This window comes from Perca flavescens, chromosome 1 (genome assembly GCF_004354835.1).
Source record: "Perca flavescens isolate YP-PL-M2 chromosome 1, PFLA_1.0, whole genome shotgun sequence".
Taxonomy (NCBI): Eukaryota; Metazoa; Chordata; class Actinopteri; order Perciformes; family Percidae; genus Perca; species Perca flavescens.
This window is the reverse complement of record NC_041331.1, coordinates 10733594-10741733: the sequence shown is the minus strand read 5'-3', so window position 1 is coordinate 10741733 and position 8140 is coordinate 10733594. Positions and strand designations below refer to the sequence as shown.

Below are 8140 nucleotides of genomic sequence, written 5' to 3'. Positions count from 1 at the left end.
TTCAGGAACTTCATACACTTTTAAATAAAAGGATTGGAAAGTGGCGGTGATATCTTTAGGATTCGTTGAGATACCTTGGTCCGTGCGGATGCTGTTGATAGTAGCTCTGGACTCGCTTTGTTTTAATTTCAGAGCTAGCAATTTGCTCGGTTTACAACCATTAAAATAGTAATTTTGCCTCACTCTGTGGATTATGACTTTAGCTCTCCTTTTTAGCAAATAATTTAGCTCTGCTCGATTTCTGACTAAAAGAGTATGTATAGATTTAGAAAAGCACGTCTTTAGAGACTGCTCTAATGATTTACAACGCTCTTCCAACTCCGCAATCCTTGCCTCTCTCTTTTTCTTCAATTTTGCTGCAAAGGAAGATGTGAAATCTCTAATAAATCCTTTAGTGGCTTGCCAGATATATGCCGCGTCCGAAACTGAGTCAGTATTGATTGATATAAACTCCGCCATTTTGGCTCTAAACTCTGTATCAAAATCTGTGTTTTGGAGAAGGGAATTACTAAATTGCCACCTCCTAGATCTTTCTCCTAACATATCACAATGGAATGTGGTTATCAGCGCATTGTGATCAGACAGGATTGCTGGTTCTATTGCTATTGTGTGGAACATTGCCTTAAGTTCACTGGAGCACAAAAAATAATCAATGCGGGAGTGGGTGAGGTGACGTGTGGAGAAGAATGTGTAATCCAAATAAGTCTAAGATCCAAGATGGCCGCAGCATGAGTGAGCCGGTCTGAGTCATGGTCTGCTTGCTTTTGTCATTTTAATTTTGTGGCCATGCTTTGTTTGATATTAGTTACATTTACAAAATAGTGTGACTAACTTAACAAGGCACATGATTTGCTTGATGAATGGACATATTTACTCTGTTATAAAAAGAAAACAAATTATCAACCATCGACCAAACAATGGATACTATCCAAATGAAGTCTCTGCACGATACCATTCATCAGGTTAAACAGGATCTAATGACTTATTTTGACACTAAAGTTGATCCGATTTTTGGCACACTGAGTGGTATGGAGAGATCCCTATCTACATTGGGGGATCATGTGTCACTTCTGGAACAACTTTCTGCTTAGACTCAGATATGTTGTTGTTTGGACAGATTTCCTGCTCTCAGCTTTGAGCCTTCTCCTCACACTCAGGCTGATTCTGCTCGCTTGCAAATTTTCTGCTCTCGGATCTCTCCTTCGCGCTTGGATTTTTTTGTGTTATAACCCTGCCAAAAGTCAACAACCAATAGAATGCCAGCTGTAGTGTTGACCAATGAAATGATCCCTGCCCAGTTGAGGGTGCGTTCACTTTACGTTAGAACGTCTGTTGAGGGCGGCTGCACTGTAACCGTGAACTGTAACCAAGTGTATACACCCTCGCGCCGTTCATTGCTTTATTATAAGTATATGTCAACAATGTGCACAGAATGGTCAACGCACTTTCACCTGCACCCATCAGGAAACGGGAGAAAGCTTTGAAGTGGGACATATGAAGTTATGTCCACAACTACAAGGGTGAGTAACATAACTTAAGCACCTAGCTAGCTAGCTAACATATGGCGCTAGCATATAGCCTAGCTGTAATATAACTGAAAGAACACCAGAAACTGGATTGTTTGTGTCTGTTTTTGCATCACTGTTGTGTTGTTCATCAGAATTTAGTCTTCATTCCTTCATATAGCATTAGTCTGAAAATGATGAATTCATATCAGTCTGGTCTGTGTACTTTTTCGTTCATTCGATTTTCATTTCATAAACAGGTATTAAAAAACAACTGTGGTTTAATGTGGTTTAATGTACCTAAGCAATGATCAATGTTTACCAAATTTCTCTCTCATATTGCTCCTCATAACCACTGAAAACTGTCAAAAAATCTAAACCAAAGTCCAATTATTATGGACATTATGTGACTGATAACTGACTGTTTAGTTACATTAAACCACGTTAAGCTTTTTTATGTTAAGCGTTAGAATGTCCCAGCTGCAGTTGAGGGAAATTGTAGACTATAACTTCCTAAGTGACTGATCATCCGTTTTTTGCCACCCTTTACATAATAAATATGGCTATGAAATAGAACATGAAATACATAAATGAGGCAATACATATATAGGCATTAGCTAGTCATTATAGTTCAATAGCCTAAATACATATGTTTTACTTATATTTATTTCCGGGGACTTTTATTTATTCCGTCTATTTATATGCACGTTATATTTTATATTTTATTAAGTTTTGTTATCTCACACAGACTCTGACTAACTGCAGCAGCAAGCCTGCCTGGCATAAGTGTAGGGTGACCATATTTTGATTTCACAAAAAGAGGACACTCGACCTGGCCTCGAGACAAATCCAGACAGTGGTGATTCTCAGAGGTTAATGAACATGCTTTATTATGCCTCAATTGTGCAAAAATAACTCCTGTAACAAAATAATAGCTCTCTTTTAAAATAAATAAATAATATGAAATAATGTTCTAAATATGACCTCTTCTGTGTTAGAAAATCCAGCTTCAACAAAATATCTCTTAATACCTTTTCAATGTAATAACATAAATAATAAAGACACTGAAACATATGTGCCAGCTTTGCACACGGTGCAGTCCGCCTCCCACTTGTCCGGTCCCGACCGGGACGGTATGTGGGACTTTTTTTTGCAGTTCAACTGTGAAGCTGCACTAGTCTTGTTTTATGGTTGTAAGTGGACTGATGTTTATACTTGTGCGTTAGTGTGTGCGTCGAGACGGCGTGTGTGTGTGTGTGTGTGTGTGTGTGTGTGTGTGTGTGTGTGTGGGGGTGATATAGAGCGGGGGAGAAGTGAGAGTGACAGCGAGCGAGTCCTACCGACTCTAGAGTCATAGTGAGAGAAACAAAGTGTCTCCCCTGTGTTTTCTGACCACGGTGGGAAATCTTTAGCAGGAAACGCTTCGGCATTTTGTGTGTAATGCTGCTCCGCTGTCTGCCCTGGTCCCTGTGTATGTGCGCGTCGCCGCTAACAAGGCAGCCTCTCGGGAATTACGTCACACAACAAAGTAGCCTACCGTAGTATTGTGTTGAGCAAAGTGCCAGTCAATTTAAGTACACGCTTAATGGTCCCATGAAAAACAGTGAAAACCGGACATTTTAATGAATTTATAAAACCCCCCCGGACGCCCCGGACAGTAGGAAAAAAGTCCGGGCAAAAGAGGACGTTTGGTCACCCTACATCAGTGCATCATAGCATATCACTGCAAAGAAAAGAAAATATGAATAAATCACAAGTGCGGCAGATTCCCAGCTCAGCTAGAGCGGGTAAAGCCAGCGAACTACAGGGACCGAGGTCAAAGGGCTGGTGGCTAGCTGCTAGCTAGCTGCAGCAGCAGGTAATATTAGAATATTAGACCCAGCACCAGAGGTCTGATCCCCATGATCTGATCCTGAACCGCCGGTGACTCTCTGCCAGATCAGCAAGTTTAACGGCAGCAACAGAAAGTTTGCTGGGCTTGTTAACGGTGGCGTAAAGGTACCGTTACAGCCGTGAACTGAAATTCTGTTTCCTCAGTCAGCTGGTTCGACTCTCTTTGGGCGAAGTTGTCTGCAGCGGGACGAGACAGAGAGTCAGAGGGAGGCAGGGAGAGAGGGTAATAAATACATGTGACATTATGAAATAAAATTCCCCCCAAGCATTATCAAGAGTATAGGTTTCCAAAGTAATTTTAGCCTGGGCTGAAAGCAACACTGGTAGGCTAGGCTGGCGCTGTTGCCTTGGAAATGACAACATCCGGTCTCTGAATATGAAAAAAACAGGCCTTTTTTTCATTTCTATTTTTGCGTGTTCGAGTGAATGAAAATCACAGCATATTTTAAATTTCTCTCATCCCCTTTTGACCATGAAAAGGAAAAAACGCCTTGTATTTCAATTTCAAATTTCGTATTTTAAAACGAAAATCAAAAAAAAATAATACCTGTTTATGAAATGAAAATCGAATGAACAAAAAAGTACACGGACCCAGTCTGTTAAGTACAATTTCACCATTATAATAAAACAGATCTAGAAATGATATGCTTTATTTGCAACTTAAATATGTTATTTTTTTTAATTAATACACTGAGCAGAAAAGAACAAGTGTTTTGTTTGTTTGTTCCTCTTCTTCTAGGTGTGACTGGAGAACCTCTGTTGTAATATAATAATAAAATCATGTTACATACACTTATCATTTATGTTTCTTGCTTAAATTCACAGGGTGCACAACCAGGCCTGGGAGAGAAAATTACTGATGTCCACAAAACCAAATCAGATAAGGTAAGGTATGTATATATATATAGTAATGATGTTAAAGAAAGCTATGTACACCTAATATCTTATGTGTTGATGTCTATGAATTTGTCTTTAATAGGAGCATACTATACAAAGACAACAGTGGAGAGTTGCTGGATCTTTCTGTCCTCAAAGTGCCAGAGAGCTACAAGGACTTCACCCCTCTTTCTGCACCATCACCTGCATAATCAAAGTGATAAAAGAGAGAACAAACTATTGTTTTCTCTGTTGACATGAATAGGTGCCTGTAATGTCTGCCTATATTCAGTCAATTCAATAAATGTTGATAAGTATCACTGATATTTCTTAAATCATTGTAGTTTTTCAGAGCAATAACATACAGATTATTAAAACCATGTTCATATTTGCAACAAATTAAAACCCTGATCAAGGCAAATTGTTTTTTTCATTTTCCATAACATTTATAAAAAAAAAAACAGTACAATTAAATTGACCTGAGCTGACACTTGGTAAATAGCTTTAATTTACCTTGTCAAAACAATGAGTAATTCATAACAAATTGCACAATATTTGACACAAAACCTTAAAAGTGTATTGTTCATACTACGGTGAAAGCAGAACAATTTGCCTATAGGATTTACTGTAGCAGGAACATTGATATTGGCAAACAGATGACCCAGGTTAAGGTGAGTTTGTTTGAGTCAAGTCAACAGTGTACACCAGAATAATATATACTGTGGTTAAGTAATGATACTTGTTTGTACATACGATATAGTGTGTGATGCAGTATGGAGAACAACCAAGTCCCATATGAACCCAAGAGACTTTTAGTGCAGCTGTTGATGTTCACTACAAACAAAACTTGCAGATGGTTGTAGTCTGTAGTCAGCCATACAGTAGGTAGATCTGGAGCAGATGGTTGTAGTCTGTAGTCAGCCATACAGTAGGTAGATCTGGAGCAGATGGTTGTAGTCTGTAGTCAGCCATACAGTAGGTAGATCTGGAGCAGATGGTTGTAGTCTGTAGTCAGCCATACAGTAGGTAGATCTGGACCAGATGGTTGTAGTCTGTAGTCAGCCATACAGTAGGTAGATCTGGACCAGATGGTTGTAGTCTGTAGTCAGCCATACAGTAGGTAGATCTGGAGCAGATGGTTGTAGTCTGTAGTCAGCCATACAGTAGGTAGATCTGGAGCAGATGGTTGTAGTCTGTAGCCAGTCATACAGTAGGTAGATCTGGAGTAGCAGGGTGAATTCTAGCTATCATGGGTTGGTGATATGACACACACAGATCAACAGGGGTCGAGCCCCTCAGCCCCACCTGGATGAAAAGAACGTGAAACAAAATATTTGTTTTTTCAGTTCAGTTTGCTTTGTATTAATTAAACAAATAAATGCCATTTAAGGAGCAAATAAGAAAGCATATCATTTCTAGATTTGTTTTTATTATAGTGGTGAAATTGTACTTAATGTTACAACTTTTTAAACAGACTGATATGAATTCATCATTTTCAGACTAATGTTATATGAAGGAATGAAGACTAAATTCTGATGAACAACACAACAGTGATGCAAAAACTGACAAACAATCCAGTTTCTGGTGTTCTTTCAGTTATATTACAGTTTAGGTTTTACTACTGCCTTTAACATGAAATCAGCCAAATCCCAGGAACATGGTTAACCAAACGAGGAAAAAATACTAAGTGAGGTCATCACATATACACATACAGTCCGTCATATGTCGTTCAATCTAGCTATACAATAAAGAAAATCTATTTGTTTATGGACATCAAGCTAGGCTGTATGCTAGCGCCATATGTTAGCTAGCTAGCTAGGGGCTTAAGTTATGTTACTCACCCTCGTAGTTGTGGACATAACTTCATATGTCCCACTTCAAAGCTTTCTCCCGTTTCCTGATGGGTGCAGGTGAAAGTGCGTCGACCATTCTGTGCACGTTGTTGACATATACTTATAATAAAGCAATGAACGGTGCGAGGGTGTATACACTTGATTACAGTTCACGGTTACAGTGCAGCCGCCCTCAACAGACGTTTTAACGTAAAGTGAACGCACCCTCAACGGCGCAGGGATCATTTCATTGGTCAACACTACAGCTGGCATTCTATTGGTTGTTGACTTCCGAGAGCAGAAAATTTGCAAGCGAGCAAAATCAGCCTGAGTGCGAGGAGAAGGCTCAAAGCTGAGAGCAGGAAATCTGTCCAAACAACAACATATCTGAGTCTAAGCAGAAAGTTTGAGCACAAGCAGAGCAAATCTAAGCATGAGCAGTGACTATTTGAGTGTGAGAGCAAGGTTTTGAGCGCGAGCAGTGACTATTTGAGTGTGAGAGCAAGAAATCTGAACGTAATATCAGTGAGAAATGCTCTCAAATTGAAATAATGCGCTCTTGACTAATGACAGTAATATAACGCCATAGTAAGGGACATAGGCTATACTGCTCCGCCTTTCGTGTTTTCAACTCACAGCTGCTGCTAATGGGTATCGTCGCTTTCCGGCCCCAGCAAGTTTGAAGAAGGAAACATGGAGGACCACACGTATTCAAAATCCAAATTTCAGGAACAGGAGTCTTCTTTTTCGCCCAGAAAAAGAAAACAGATATTGAAAAGACCAAGAGACCGGAAAAAGAGTTACCATTGGAACTGCTTTGGAGGCACACACCAAATCCCAACTAGTTAATTATCCTCCGGACCGCTGCAGTCTCCTTTTCTTTCTCTCTCCTTTGGGTCGGGGGGCGCGCGTGCCCGCTCGTGGTGTCCGCGCTACTCTCCAACATGAACTCATGGATGTATTAAGAGAACGCTTGAACTCCAACAATGACAGCTGATAGACGGCCTTTTGTACACCTTCGCTTTTTGAAGCGTGAAGGCTACCGTAGCTGCATATACTGCGTGGCGAGAGAGAGTTGATTGCGATATATGATCTCAACACTAGATGGGAGTAATTCTTCCAGGAATTTAGCCTATTTGATCGAAAATGCAGCCAAAATCAAAAGTGGTCCCTCACCTTTAGTTTTCATTCTGAATTCAACCTTCCATCTTGGATTTCAAATTGTAAATCTTGCTTGTGACCAGCTCTGAAAGGTCAGCTGCATTGTCTCAGTTCAGAGTCCCTATAAAGTCTTTGTCAGAGAGCTCATGCCTTACTGGAAGAGACTGCAGCCAAGGACACACACACAAACACACACACACACACACACACACACGCACACACCATACCTGCCAACACTCCCGTTTTTCCCGGGTTTCTCCCGTTTTTTAGCCCTATCTCCCAGACCCCTCCCAGTTTGTTATTTCTCCCGGGAAACTCCCGTAATTTGCATGGCCCAAACTCCTTCATAAATAATCGGCCCAATATGTTTGTCTAATGTTGACCAGTTGCCAGATTTAGTATGAAACGCATCCTATTCACACAATCCACACACCATATACAATTTTCAACCCATTTGTCAGCTCAACCTGGCAACCTGTAACCCAGTTGCGCAGTTGATCTCTGCTTCGTAGGAAGTTCATACAACAATATCTGTCTGTTCCTGTGAAAGACAAAGAGAGAGTTGGTTGGTCTTTGTCTGTGCAGGTTATTACATTAGTGGTCTATGCAGTGGGATTTGCGACCAGAAGTCTGTTAAAAGATATGGAATTAGCAGCGCTATGAAAACAGCATACTACAACAACATTTACAGACTATGTACTATGGCAACACATATATGGACAACCTGATAGCATTGTTAGCTAGCTTAGTAGCCCACATAAACAGAGGTAAACAACGAACTTAGCGCTATAAAAACAGCATATCAAACCAACATTTTCAGCATGCTATGTTATGTTACATTTTGTTTGCACAGACGTTACAGACTATGTACCA

At 40.2% G+C, this 8140-nt stretch overlaps 1 long non-coding RNA gene across 1 annotated transcript; it reads left to right on the top strand.

Annotated features, from left to right (window-relative positions):
* Nucleotides 1-1481: 1481 nt before the first annotated feature.
* LOC114570311 (uncharacterized) lies at nucleotides 1482-4414 on the top strand. The gene is made up of 3 exons (XR_003694486.1): nucleotides 1482-1520; nucleotides 4224-4283; nucleotides 4378-4414. It is a non-coding gene; the product is annotated as an uncharacterized LOC114570311 (long non-coding RNA).
* The last annotated feature ends 3726 nt before the right edge of the window (nucleotides 4415-8140 follow it).